The sequence below is a fragment of the Canis lupus genome, chromosome 2 (assembly GCF_011100685.1).
Source record: "Canis lupus familiaris isolate Mischka breed German Shepherd chromosome 2, alternate assembly UU_Cfam_GSD_1.0, whole genome shotgun sequence".
Classification (NCBI taxonomy): domain Eukaryota; kingdom Metazoa; phylum Chordata; class Mammalia; order Carnivora; family Canidae; genus Canis; species Canis lupus.
The window spans coordinates 44,182,107-44,197,036 of NC_049223.1; the positions used below are offsets into that span (position 1 = coordinate 44,182,107).

The 14,930-nt window shown below is 39.8% G+C and overlaps 1 long non-coding RNA gene across 1 annotated transcript; it reads left to right on the forward strand.

Moving 5' to 3' along the window:
• Positions 1–3,058: 3,058 nt before the first annotated feature.
• Positions 3,059–8,288, forward strand: LOC111092283. Its single transcript, XR_005354992.1, has 2 exons — positions 3,059–5,400; positions 7,490–8,288. It is a non-coding gene; the product is annotated as an uncharacterized LOC111092283 (long non-coding RNA).
• Positions 8,289–14,930: the final 6,642 nt, after the last annotated feature.

Here is a 14,930-nt window from a genome sequence, read left to right on the forward strand (position 1 = left end):
CTCATGATCCTCATGGTATCTTAACCTGAAACATATGAATCCACAGAAGAAAGTGTGGAGACAAATCCAGCTCAGCTGACAAAGCTAACCTAATGAATCAGTAATTTCCCGATTCTGACTGGAACTGTGACAGACCTAATCTTTGCAGGAAGTAATGAGACATTTTAAATGATTTTTAAAAATTATTTTTCTCCTCTCTCCTCATTGCTTGACAACATTCTTTCCTTTCTCGTATTCACTGTATCTTGAAATCTCACTTTTCTCTCTTTAATGTGAAGGGGATTTGTGCCCCCTTGAACACATGGCATAGGTGAGAACACCTGCTCTTCCTCCTGGTTACCATCACCCATGTAAGATTTTAGTTTGCTTCCCCTCTCTCCTCCTGGACTGCTGTCACTGCTGAGACCTCAGAAAAATGCAGTCCTCAGCCCCCAGAGCTCTGTGTCTGAACCTTTTCACACGCATTTCGTTTATCTCGCATCTCAGTGATGCATTCCCATGTTCACATCTCCACGTCGCCCAGCTTTTAATTACCAATAACTGTGCCTTCTCCAAAGTCTTCATTTCAACTGCCTCCCACCCCTAACTAACCAGGATTTCTTGTGTTCCCAACTAACTTATAGTTTGGCAGTCAAAGCATTTCTTTAAACTCATCGGGCCTGCAATCCATCTGTTCATTAGTGACTTTCCTCCCACAAGGTCATTATTTTCCTTCTCACCCAGCTTGGATTTCAAGTGCTTTTGCATGCTCCTTGCTCTCCTCCATTGTGTTTGCCTCTACAGCTTTCAACCCTCCTGAAGTTTAACTCTTCAGCTGCTTCCTACCTAGGCTATGTGGGTGAACATAACTAGAGAAGGTCGTACAGACAATGACAAATTTATGGTCACCAAGCCAATGAAGCTCCAACATTGCCAGACAGCCCTACCCTATTGTCCTCATCAGTTCACCGTGCCCTCCACCCCCACTCTCCAAATCATATAATTTCACCTCTTCTCAAAATTGCTAAACTATTGCTTCTCAGAACACAAGTTCGAAGATAAAGTTATCAACGATTTCAAGACTGTGATGATAGAGCATTGTGCCAACGGTGGGGCATTTCTGAACACGGGCCCTGGGTGGCTGTAGTGGCTGCATCCCGTGAAGCCACCTGCTGGGTGTCACATCACAGGAGAGAGGTAAGGACAGGGCTCCATTACACGAGGTGGCTGCGTCGATGCCATCCGTTTGTTTGTGTTCTGCATGTTAGGACACAGTGCAGTTTACCTGGGCCCAGTTAAAGGTATTTGCAGATAACATTATGTAGTTGGCACTGATTTAATCATTGCAAATAGACGCCTGGGGTTTTAAGATGATACTGATAATGTGAGCCTGGGAAAGGGGATGAAGCAGAAAATAGCAGAGCTGACACCAAAAAATATTTATCAACTGATGAGATCTCATAACCTAATTATCAAAATTTCACAAATATAAGAGAATTATTTTAAATATGGATTTATATGCACCACATAAATTCTGTTGTTAATCATGAACTTTCATCTAAATTTGTTCCATGCCTTTACAAATAATGATGGTATAGCTTGCTTGTATCTCTACTGAAATTGTGTGCTCAATTTTTCACTTATACTCACCTGTGAGCTCTTTGTTAATATCTATAACTAGATGGGATTATAGATGATACGAGAACATACGAGAAAGCCTACCCTAGAAAACTGGCATTTTTACATGTTTACACTCGAATCAACAACCTCCATACTGTAACGTTATACTTACCACATATTAAAGTATCCATAGACTATGGAGACATGGTAAGAAATTTCTTTCTGGAATGCCTCTGCCAAGTCACCAACTTATTTATACTTAAATGCCTTGATTAATGGGAAATTTACTACCCCTGACGATAGCCTCATTGTCAAAATGTTATGACACGTACACACCACAGTATACACACATACAAGGAATGGGAGAGAAAAAAAATAATATACACACAAAAGATGTGTGTATATTACTTTTCCTCCCAAAAGATGTTGACAGGTCAGTTCAAAGAAATCAATGTTCTTCTACAGTCTTATTTAGCGGAAACTGTAGCATGTTTACAGTCATGAGAACAGAGGCAGGAAGGCATAAAGCACAAGCAGGGGAAAGGATGGAGTTGCATTCCAACATATTAGGAAAATGATTGATCGATAGATAGACAAACAACCCTGATCAGCGTGCGTATGTGTGGTTTTATTAATTTGAAAAATTTAAATGTGCAACGATCTATGTCTTTATGCATTGGGATAACTTGCACAGGACAGATGCTACTGATGCATCATTTCCGAAGGATTCCTGGCATAAGACTGTGAAAGGTCTTCTGGAACCTGCCTAGAAGAGCCGTGCCTTAGCTGTAGGAAGCCCTGAGCAGCCTGCGTGATGAGTTTCTAAAGTGTAGTCAGTGTGCAAAGAGCCCCAGGAACCTACACAAGAACCATCCCTCGACCTGGCAAACGCAGTGAGGACAACTCTAGCCAGATGGGCTGGAGGAAGAGCTCCTTCTGCGGGTGTTTGCTTTAGGGTTCAGAACGTCGAGTTTAACAAAAACCAAGTCTTTTTTGAAAATCAGCCATAATTCCTTTCAGTCATAATGCACCTTTTGAAAACCCAACTTTTTCATGCCAGGATTGATCCTAATTACAAAATAATCCCTGTTCTTATGATGCCTTCCTGTCGGTATGCCAGTTCTGTAGGTGAAGACCATCTGGTTCTGCTCCCCAGCAGCCTTGGGCTGGGTGATCATTACATCCTACAGTTGAGGGAACCACGGAATAGGACTTAGGACTCCAAGCCAGGAGGAGGACTTTTGTGTTAGCAGATTTACTGCTCATGAGTGCAATCCTGTAAGTCCTGGGCAGTATTAAAGCTCCTAGTACAATGACTCTTTGTAATCATTTACATGAAAACAGGTACCATGCCTTCCTCTCAGGACACACTGGCCTAATGTTTACTCACATGTAGGTGCCACTGATTTCAATTCTTAAAGCTGTAATTTCTCTTAGAGTAAATAATGTATTCTGTTAAATGAACTGAGGCCATTTTTTTTTTCTTTTGGGAAAATGTGGTCACTTTTTTTAACATTGAGGAGATGTTACTTTAATAAGTATGTATATTTTTGCTTTTTCCCTTATAACAGCAGGAAAAGGATTAAATGCAGTTATTACAGAGGTGCAAATTAAAGTGGCAATTATCAGGTTTTTTTAAATCTATTTTTCCCAGAAGGTGATACACACATCTCCCCCATATTCTTTTTAAAGAGTTAACATACGTATCCTCGTTGTATTTTTTTTTTTTTTTTTTGAAGGGGGAAGGAGAGAATTCATGAAAACAACCTACAGGTGATGCAATTTCTTAGATTAATTTTTCCTCACTGGAGGTCACATGGACTTCATGCTGTGGTTCTGCCTAAAAGAAGTGAAGCTCTTCTTCATCTCTCTTGTTCCCCCACGTGAGAATTGAAATAGTTGGGATTCACTGAAAGGCAGCCAGGAAGTTTTCCCAAGGCACCTGGGAACCCTGTCCTAACTCTGAGATGTTTTTCAAACCTAGTTTTGGCCAAATATAGCAAAGTAGAGTCAGATTCCAGCTGTCTGCTAATTTCTTCATAAGGTGCTTCCTGGTTACTGCGCACACTGATTGACAAGTAGGCAAGCTACCAATAAGAGAACAAAAATTGCACTTCCAAGCACAGACTATATTCACATCTGAAGAAGTGATTGAGTTGTGTGAATAGCATTTCAAATCTCAAAATAGCAGAAGGGAATGTGTGGGACTCAACCCTTTCCCAAATCCCTAAGGTTGGTGGCAACCTTGGCTATGGTATAACCAAGGTCTCTTGAGCCCTGTTAGCCTGTGCTCTGTCATGGGGGGTATGACTGGGCGTAGAGTTCAGGCAGACAGTATTTTAAAACTGGCTCAGAGCCCATTTCCTAAGGACACTCAGCTGGGGCATCTGGTCTCTGGAAAGGGACATGGCCTTTGAAGCAACTCTGGAAACTAAACCTCAGCTTTGCCATTTTATTAGAACTGTGACCTTAGGCCATTTACCTTAGCCTCAGTTTCTTTATCTGTAAAATGGCAGTCACAAAGCTTCTCTTAAAGAGTTTCAATAATTACATATTTTATTTTGATGCCTACAACATGTCTCCTCTACAGTCTGAGTGGAAACAACATGTTTAAAGCGATACAAACAGAATCAAGAAGGCAAAAAGCGTAAGTGGTGGGAAGGCATAGGGTTGCATTCTACCAAATAAATCCCTATTCCGGGTATTATCAATTCAGGGTGTTTAGTAAGATTTGAATTCCATACAGATAATCTGACTAAATAAAACTGCAACCTAATTACTAGTTGTGGTTCAATCTGTTGAAGTTACTAAAATTTAAGGCTAGAATATTTCTTAAAGAACAATTAATTCAAACTGTATTTGACAGATGGGACAAAGCAATGGGCAAGCAGGAGCTTCTACAGGGCATCTCCAACCCTAGATCCCAGATTTCCTGACTCCTAATTCACTCTTTTCCCCACCACACCATGCCTCTGATATTATGGAGAGAACAGTCTACACTCATTAAAATACTATTTTGTGGAATTATGGCCTTTTATGTTGCTAGCAGCCACACCACCAATTTAAGGAAAACAATAAATTGTCTCTAATCTTCAAATCCATGGGTCCATGTGAAAATCCCCATGGATTGTGCTGTCAGAATTTCTGACACTAGGTTTCCCGATTCCTGCCATGGTGTATTTATTGGTTTGTCTCTTCAAAGAACTCACCCTTTCTCAGCAGCTTATTTCCCTAAGTCTCAGTTCCCATGTCCTGCCTTACCCTCTCTCCTGGCTATGAAGAAGAAAGTACACTGTTTTCTTTTTAAACTTGGTGTCTTCAGCCACAGGCCTTACAATGTCAAATCATTACTTAATAGCTATTGTGAGCTTCAGAGAGATAGATTGATCAATTCAGATCTGGGGTAATTATGAGTAACTTTTATTTCCATGTCAACCTTTTTCCTCCTCCATTTCTCTAGCCCACCAGCCTCAAACTCAATGGATTTACCTTCACAATCTCAATCAAATAGCTGCCCTTTACTCTTTGATGCTTTTAATTTTTTTTTTTTTTTGACTCATGTGACTAGGTAAAAAGCCTTGTAAATGGTTCTCAAAAATTTCCAGCCCTACTTCCTGTGAGCTCCCTTTAATCACACATCCTCTGGACTCATTACGTCTTATCTGTGACAAAAGACGTTGCGCAACATTTCCTCTCCAGCTGAGGCTCTCACTCAAGACAGTCCAAAGAACTAGCACTTTTGGGCCCGGGCCAACCTGCAGACCCAGCAACCTTCACAGCCATGGCAAGGACAGAGAGCTGGTGAGTCCTGGGGTCACCAGGGCTTTCTCCAGCAGGAAGCTGGAACTCTTGTACTGACATGGACACAGGATTTATAAGGTGACAAAGTCTGAGCCAGAGCTGCCTGGAGTACATATATTGTGTCACAAGTACTTAGGGAGCTGGGCTCTTCCTCAGGTAGCCTCCTCTGAGATACAAGGGTGGTTGGAAATTGTGAGCGTCCAAGGCATTGGTAAACTCAAGCCAATGAATGTTTGCCAGCTTTACACCCATCCGTCTCTCTTCAGACTCATTGTCATGCTTCCTTCTCAAATGGATTTTAACACACATTGAAAAATGTGTGGGTAGAAGAAAAGTGTCTTAGACTTTTGAGTATCCATTGTCCAGACTACAGTGTTTTAGTTTTTTCCTTGGCCCGCACCCACCCTATACATCTGTGCCTCTGGGATTGGTACTGTGACACGCAATGGGTGGCTACTTTTTAACATGAGGCAGCTTTATGCAATATAGAGTTTAGTTTACTGTGGGCATGTAGGGAAAGTGAAACAGGGATCAACCAGCATTTTGTTCTGCTGGCAGCAATATGGCTTGCATGGTAGCTAAACTTACTCTAATTTTATCTGAAATGACTCTAGCAAGATTGACCAGTTTTGTATGAGATAAATATGTGGCTCTTTCTTCTGAGAGTCAAGACCTATGTGGGAGTGAGTCAAAAGTTTCTCCTTCCCCCTCTCTCTGTTAGAAATATACTACTTTCCATAAATATAGTACAAGTATAGAGTGAATGTTCCTGGACATCATGTATCCAGTATATAGGATACCCCAGGATATTATAAACCTCTAACTGAGAAGTGCAAACTTTTAGCTGATTTGACACTTGTCATTTTGTTTTAGTGGTTACTATTAAGCATACTCAAGGTAATAATAACAAACAGAGAAATATCCCAAACAAAACAGAGATGACACCTTAGTCCTTAATTCCTGGATAGTGACTTATTTTTCTTAAGACATGTATTTATTTGAGAGAGAAAGAGGAAGAGAGAGCACAAGCAGGGGACGGACAGAGGGAGAAGCAGATTCCCACTGGGCAGGGAGCCTGATGTGGGGCTTAATCCCAGGACCCCTGGATCATGACCTGAGCTGAAGGCAGATACTTAAACCATCAACTGGGGCATCAGATGTCCCACAGTGACTTATATGCAGGTAAATTTGCCCATTAAAACCTTTTGATCAAAATAGTGCCTTCTAGACAATGAGAAAGTCTATAAATCTAATGGAATATCATATTATTTCTGATGCAACTTTTTCCTGAAGAAGTGGGTTTGGGAACAGCCAGGTAGAAGAAACATTGACTGAAAAGACTGAAGTCATATTGATAGCATTTTTACAGAAACTACAAAGGGGTCTCCCTGGTTGAGGTAAAAAAATCAGAAATAAAAAGGAGAGGAATTGTTGGATCCCATAGCTGCTAAGACATGTATATCTGAGCACAATGGACATTTTTCTGCCCCTGCCAGCGCAACTTCTTCTTTGTCCAACATCTCTTGATTCTTGAAATTTGGATCCATGTAGCTCCAAGGAAACGGACTGTACTTCTGATCCAGGGGAGTATCATCTGATACACTAAACCAATAAGAGCATTCTTTCTTAGATTAGAGTGACTGAACCAGTAGTGGGCCAGTGACCTCAAGTGTCCCAGAACTTTTCCTTGAAATGCTGAGTCAAGGATAATCTTTTTCCACTGCAGACACAAATAATAAAGAAATAGCTCAGGGAGCTATTGGCAGCATTCTCAGGACCATAAGGTGAGGTCCTGTATAAATAAAATAATACAAGAGAATTGGAGCTAGAATAGAGGAAAAAAACCGTGAGGATTTGTTACATCTTTTAAACCACTAGATTGCGCATCACTTAAAAATAGACCCATTTGAGACTTTTTAAGCCCATAAATCAATAAATAACCTCCTTGCTTATGCCAGTTTAAGTGAGGTGTTCTGGTTCCTGCAACTGAAGGCATCCTAACAAACCATTAAGTCTGTATATTTACCCTGAACCCGGTCCCACATCCCTAACTCTGACTTCTTCCTTCATTGTGGTCTTGTCCTTACAGGGATAACCAGTTGCCAGAATCCAGAATCTGGTTAGGATCCTTGGAGAACAGAACACCTGGCCAGGGACCACCATGGCTCTGTACAGAATCCTCTGGATATCAATACACTCCCACCCTTGGGGCTGGACAGACTGATGGATCCATCTGTAGGGCAGGCGCAGCCAGAACAGAAAACTGAACAAGAAGGTAATGAAGAGTTGGAGTTGAACCAGGAAACAGAGGACTTGGAATTAACAGGAATTCCAAAAGAGAACAGCAAGTCTAGCTCCTCAGGAGGGAGGAGGAGTTTCCTGGAGACTTCGTGAAGAACGGTCAAACTTCCCAAGCAGAGTATGACCATGCCTCACAGAAATCACAAGTGGGCTACCAGGTCTGTCCACACTGGGACTTTCATCTGCCCCCATCTCACAGCGGTCCAAGGAATATGCGGGAAGTCTGTGGAGAGTCTGTGGAGGGTTCCTGGCATATGGGAGGAAGAGGAAGATCCAACCAGAGGGGTGTGAGAGCCCCCTAAGTAGACTTGCTGAAACTTTGAGCTCTTAATGACTTCCTCCTTCACTAGGAGGTCCCTGAGATCTCTTCCAGTCTCTTCTTCATCCCCATAAAATGAAGGCACAGAAATGACTCAATTCTGAAGTACTATTTATTGTCTAGATCAGTATACTGTGACTTCAAGTTTTCAGAAAATTTAAGTTTGCTCAGTTTATTTTTCCAGAGAGAACTTTGACTCTCTCTCTCTCTCTCTTAAAAAAAAAATCTTTGCTGATCTTAGGACATAATAAAGAGAGTACTTTTTAAACTTTTTGAAACGAAGTATGTATGGAACTACTAAAAGAATAGGAATGGGATGTGTAATGGCAAGCTAGTGGAGGGAAGAAAGAATAACCAGAGAAAATCTGATCAATATAGTCAAAGGCAGGAAAAGAGAAACAAAGTAAAGAAAACCAAAGGCACAAAATAAAACAATTATATCAGTAATGATAATATTCATGAGTGAATTCAAGTTACTAGTTAAACTGATTGTAAAAATTAGGCCTTAAAAAATTCATCCACAAACTACTTATGAAAGACATATTTAAAATATGAGAAAGAAAAATTGAAAGCAGAGAAAGAAATGCATACCAGACAATTACTAAGAAATACTAATATCATCAAGACCGACTTTAAGGAAGAAACATTGTCAAAGATAGAGAGGCTTGTTACATAATCATAAATGAAACAAGTTGCCAAGGAAGCAAAATATTCTTAGATATATGTACACTGAACAACTATCCTCAAGATATAAAAAGCAAAATTTGAGATTATTGCAAAGGAAAATGAACAAATCTCCACAATAGTGGGCGATTTTAGACATATGGCTTAGAAATAATACATTTAACAATTATTAAGGTTACAGAAGATTTAAGAAATTCACCTAACAAACTTTATCTAAGGGACATAATGTGCTTAACAGTTGGTGACTAATCAATATTTTCAAGCATACATTGAATAATTATATTCTGTGTGAGGCCTTCACTACCTTTCCAATAGGTTTCTCAATCATTGCAATTCCTCTAAATTTGTTTAGTCTGAAGTAAAAGAATAGAATGGATGTTTGTGGCAGCTTCAGAATTTCAGTACATGAGTTGCTGAGCCATGGGACTCCTCATAAATGACTGGGTTGGAGGGGCCACTGCGCAGAAAACTGGTTCTGTGTAGTTCTTTTGCACAAGAAGAATACATTTTTGCTTAGATGGTATGTTTCTTTGACCAAGTGGAGACAATTAGCAGCTAAAGCAATTCCTTGGTGCTTCTACTATTCATTAAGACCCTGGGACCGGGATCCCTGGGTGGTGCAACGGTTTAGGCGCCTGCCTTTGGCCCAGGGCGCGATCCTGGAGACCCGGGATCGAATCCCACGTCGGGCTCCCGGTGCATGGAGCCTGCTTCTCCCTCTGCCTGTGTCTCTGCCTCTCTCTCTCTCTCTATGTGACTATCAAAAAAAAAAAAAAAAAAAAGAAGAAGACCCTGGGACCAACCTATTTCATCTACTGTTTGCTAAAGTCTCAAGATGCCTAATCTGTAGTTGACATTTATAAGGTAGAGTCTTCTGTTGCAAGGTTTCATGAACATAACAAACAAACTTCTCCCTACTGGTTCCCAAATCTAGATGTATGATAGGGTCATCTGGAAAGTTTCTAAAATACAGACTTCCTGACTCCACAAATGATGTTCTGAATGAAAATCTCTTGGGATTAGCTAGGGAAATCTGATTCTTACAGGCTCTCAGGTTATTCTAATGTAGGCAGTCATCTGAGTAGCTTTTGAGAATACTTTTTTAGCCAAAGGACCTAACCTTGAGAATAAAGAAACAATTTTCACCCCAACTCTGTAACCACCTGCTGCCCTAACAGTTTCAGTGAAGTCCCCATATGTTTTCCCATGTGGCACATTTTCTAATTTTGGAAATTGGTGTGTAATTATACCTGTGGTTCACCTACCAATCCCAATGAGTTTTTTGAAGGATGAATTAGACAGGTTAGAACTGTCAACCTAAAACCATAAAAATATCCTTTTTTTTTTTTTTTTTAACGAGGAAATTTTCCTCTCTTTCTCTTAAATCAATTTACTTTCCTTGGATTTTTTAGAATGATGAAAAGAAGTAAACAAGATGTCTATGACTTGTTTTAGGGGCAGACAACCCCAGCTTGCCCATCCTAAAGCCGAAATGATATGACTTGCAGGGTTAAATGTCTACCAAGAAAGGATAAAGCCCCTAAGTAATGACTCTATGTGTGTGTGTGTGTGTGTGTGTGTGTGTGTGTGTGAAATGCACATACTATATGAAATATATATATATATATATATATATATATATATATATAATTTGAAGAGACTTAGATGGCAGGAGCTGGTTATAATGTGTCTGTTCTGCAGTGGAAAAATTCACAAACTTAATCATCTGCATAAAGATTTAACAACACGATAAAATTAGATGTGTCTTTTACATAAGATGTCACTTGGAATGATTGGTTTCCCAAATCTTAACCTTTCAGATTGCAAAATGGTATAATTCTTGAGGGAGATGATAGCATGATTTCTCACCTGTCAATGTTACCTTATATCCACTTTGCTCACAATTATGCTCAGGGAAGGATAAGGGAATGCAAAAATGAAGTTCAGTAAGGTGAAGAATAGCATAGCTACGTGGTGCTAAGGAAAGGAACAAATAAGGAGTTATTAGGGAAGAGGTGGATCATTCTGAGCTATGACCTTTGCAGAAGAGACACTGGCATTACAAAGACTGTGATTACCAGAGGGGGAATTGTCTCCAACAACAAAGAATTAAAGGGTTCTGGCTGGGGTGTTGTTCACACACTAGCAGGCAGTAACACATTTCACAGTGACATCTTTCAAAAAGCAGATATAGGTAGAAAGCTCATCACCACTTTTAGGGTTCACTGCCTGAGCACAGATGCCAGACCCAGACGGCGCTCTGCGCACAAGCTTACAGCTTTGCCATTTATAAAACGGAGCCATAAGATGCAAATCAGATCTGAATGTTGTTTTCCTTCCAAGTAAAATTCAAGACTTGAGAAATTAATCTGCCGTTTTTGCTTTGAAGCTGAAATCTGTAGATTGCAGAAGTCAAGGCTGGTAGACGCTCTTCATTTCTTTCTTTATATTCTTATATAACATAGCAAGCTTTCCCAGAAATAGATGATAAAATTTTCACATCAAAGGTACAGAGCAGAATTCCTGCAGATTTAAAGAAGTCTCTTCCTTTGAGAAGGAATAACAGTTGTCACTTGGCTATTCTCCAAACAATGGTATTTCTGCTGGAGTCCTTGGTGATAAGAGAGGATACAATGAGTAAAGGAAAGTATGCAAAGGCAACAAAATGCCTAAAGAAAACATAAATTCATAGTCTATTTTTTCTTTCAATAATATACTATAGTTCTTTAGAAAAATGAAAGAATAATGAATATTTAATTATCAGTCATTTGTTCGTTTGACAAAAGTTCTTTCTTAATTGCTTGCTTTCTAGAGAGAGAGCACACTCACAGGGAGGGGCAGGGGCAGAGGGAGAGAGAGAGAGAGATTCCTTTTTTTTTTTTTTTTTGAAAATTTATCTATTTGAGAGAGAGAGAGTGTGCGTGCATGGGGAAAGGGGCAGAGGGACAGGGAGAGAGAAAATCCTCAAGATTTATTTATTTATTTATTTATTTATTTATTTATTTATTTATTTAAGAAAAAGAGAAAGAAAGAGTGCAAGTGTGGTGAGGAGGGCCAGAGGGATAGGGAGAGAGAGAATCTCAAGCAGACTCCTCACTGAACATAGAGCCCACCACGGGCCTCAATTAAAAGACCCAGAGATCATGATCAGAGCTGAAAATCAAGAGTTGGCCCCTGAACTGACTGAACCACCCAGGTGCTGTGTTTGACAAAAGTTCTTGCATAACTATTTTGGTTAGGTACACTGTTAGAACCCAAGAAGGCAAAATATGACCAGGTCTCTTTTTGCTAAGAACTCCATTCTTGAGAGAGCTTGGCATAATAATATCACAGATAATTATTACTATTATTGCTTTGAAATATAATAAGGGAGTAGAGAGACACAAGCTTCTGAGGTCAGTTAACATATGCTGTGTTCTCATTTGGGGAAATTTTTACCATCTTCTCTATGGCCCTTAAGACAGTAGAGCTAAAGATGATGAAATAAATGTTATCGTCAGGCTTGTTACAAGCTAAATCTGTAGTATCATAAATTTACAAGGTTTTCATCAGAAAATTATCCTTAAATAGGTGACCGCTTTTGAAATTTATACAGTTGGGACTACTGTCAAGATCAAAGCCTTAGTGGTATGAAACAAAGATATTCAGATAAAATTGGTTAATGTTTAGGTCAACTCATTGGATAGTTATCTTAAAAAGTCGGTTCCAACTTAAAGAAGAGGATCCTTTGACAGGCCCAGTTTGGTTTCTTGTCTCTGATTTTGATCTCTTACCAGTTGACCGTCTCCCTGTCTCTAGGACAAAATCTGACCTAGAGCTAGAGATATTTACAGAATTCCAGCTTGGAGCTGAGAGACCCAGCTTTGACCTTGAACACTTGTTCTGCAAGCTGGAATTCTGGGCTGTTACTATGGTTTAGACATCACCTTTGATCTCAGTCTTACAAGAACATTCTTTTCTCGTTCCTGTGTTTGGATATTCATTTTGAAAATGTGTCCACTACAGAAATCCCTTTGATATCTGAAGCATGCCCCTGAAAATTCACTGTAGTTTGGGGTCTTGCTTCCTGAAGAGTGATGTCCTCAGTAGTGATAGACCACAACTCTGATTACTGCTGTATCCTAGAGTCTTTGTCATTAACCCCCAGCTGCATTTTGGACAATTCCTCTGCTCTGGTTTAAAAATCCTTGATATACATGGTGGTTCTGTACCACTACCTGTCAGCTGCTGTGTTTTAGATATCATGGCTCAGACACTGTATCTTACATACCAGACTGAAATTCTTTGCCATAGTGGGACCAAGATTTTTCCTTGTAAGCTCCTACCCTTAATTGGTTTGTTCTACAATTTTTTAAAAACATGAACTTAGCCCAGCAAAGGAGAACAAACCATACATTATTAATGCCCTGCTATGATTCTGACACAACTATACTACATCTACCTCCTTGCATTGGCCATTCCTTAACTTCTCCCCTTCTAGTTTAATAAACTGCTGGATTGATAATCTCAGCTCTCCAATCTGGTGGTAATAGGACTTTAGGATTAGTATATATCTTTTTGATCTCTATGGAACCTTCAACAATTGTAAAATTCCCTATCTTCCATCCCCATTCAGTTATAATCCAGACAACCTGATTGTAAAGGCTCTGGCTCAACTATGGCATAGGTGATGGGGTGTCTAATTCTAGGTCCTGGATGCCCTAACTCATCACGACTGACCATGTATACTTCAATACCTTGTCACCAAGTGATGGGGCACAGTGAGTCATTCCTGAGTGTTCCATGGCTAGGAAAGGAAATTGTGGAGAAAGCAAAAGGTGAAAGAATCTATAAAGTTTGACTTGGTGATCCATTATTTCTGTCCCAGAACTGGCTTCTGTGTAGAGCCAGTTTTAAACCCATCCCTTGCAGAACATCCTCTCTCACCAACTCTGCCCTTCCAAGCTCATCTTACCCCCTTTCTTTAAATTCAGGCCTCACTGCCTGCCCTAGCCTGTTGGTTCTGGGTTCAGCACAGGGTCTCGACACGATGTGGGTCATATCCATCCTCTTTTGCCTCTACCCATTCTCCTCTCCTAAAAACAAGCTCTGTTACAGGAAGGACCTGACCAGACTCTAGAGGCCCCACAGCTTTGCCTAGTTCCTTCAGTGTCTTACTCACAGTCAATCCCCAATGAATATTCATAATTTGGGGGAGAGAATCATAAATATCATTTATTTAAAATATGTATTTTCGGAGCACCCGCGTGGCACAGTCAGTTAAGCATCTGACTCTTGGTTTCAGCTCAGGTTGTGATCTCAGGGTCATGAGATTGAGCTCCGCATTGGCCTCCGAGCTCAGTGTGGAGTTGGCTTGAGATGCTCTCTCACCCTCTCCCTCTGCTCTTCCCATTCCCATTTCTCAAAATAAATAAACAAAAATCTTTAAAAAATACATATTTCTAGGCCCCATGCCAGATTTATGAGTCAGAATTTCTGGGAGTGAGACAAGAAAAGAATTTTTAAAAGAAATATCCCCGGTGATTCATACGCATATACAGTTTTGAGAAGCATTTTCTTGGAGAATCACATTCCCTCCCAGGATTGCATTCAGGACTGGCCTTCAGATTTGGAACTAAGCCAAAACCAGGAAGTGGAAGACAAAGATGATTTTTTTCCCCTTTCATTCCCAACTCTTGCCTTAACAAGTCCTCCTCCCCATAGCAAGATTATTCTGGTGTGTAATCTGACCCAAGCAGTTACTAGAGGAATCTGGAGAGCAAAATATTAATATATATAGCATATTTAGATGATCCATTTTCAAGGAAAATAAATTTAAATATGCTTAACATTGGATTAACAAAAATCTTTCTGTGCTGTCTCAGTTTCTCAGAAGAAAGTCAGCCAGACAAAGTGCCTGACCCTTAAGAGATAATTAGAAGGGTCATATATTTAATAATTAGTAAGTGTATATTTCTGTGGAAAAAATCCTCTAGTCTCTTAAGGTCAATATTATTAAAACTTTGAATTATCATTGTTCTCTAAATATATAGGGATATTAGTGAACTAAACATTTAGCAGAGCATTTAACATTCATTTAACAGAATGAAGAATAAACTTTTTACTATAATAGGTTATACCGTAGGAACTACTTTCAGTTCTTTCTCTTATAGTCTTTGACAACAAATTATGTAATTTACTCTCTTATGCTTCATTTTATTCACCTCTCAAAACTTAGAGTCTGTTG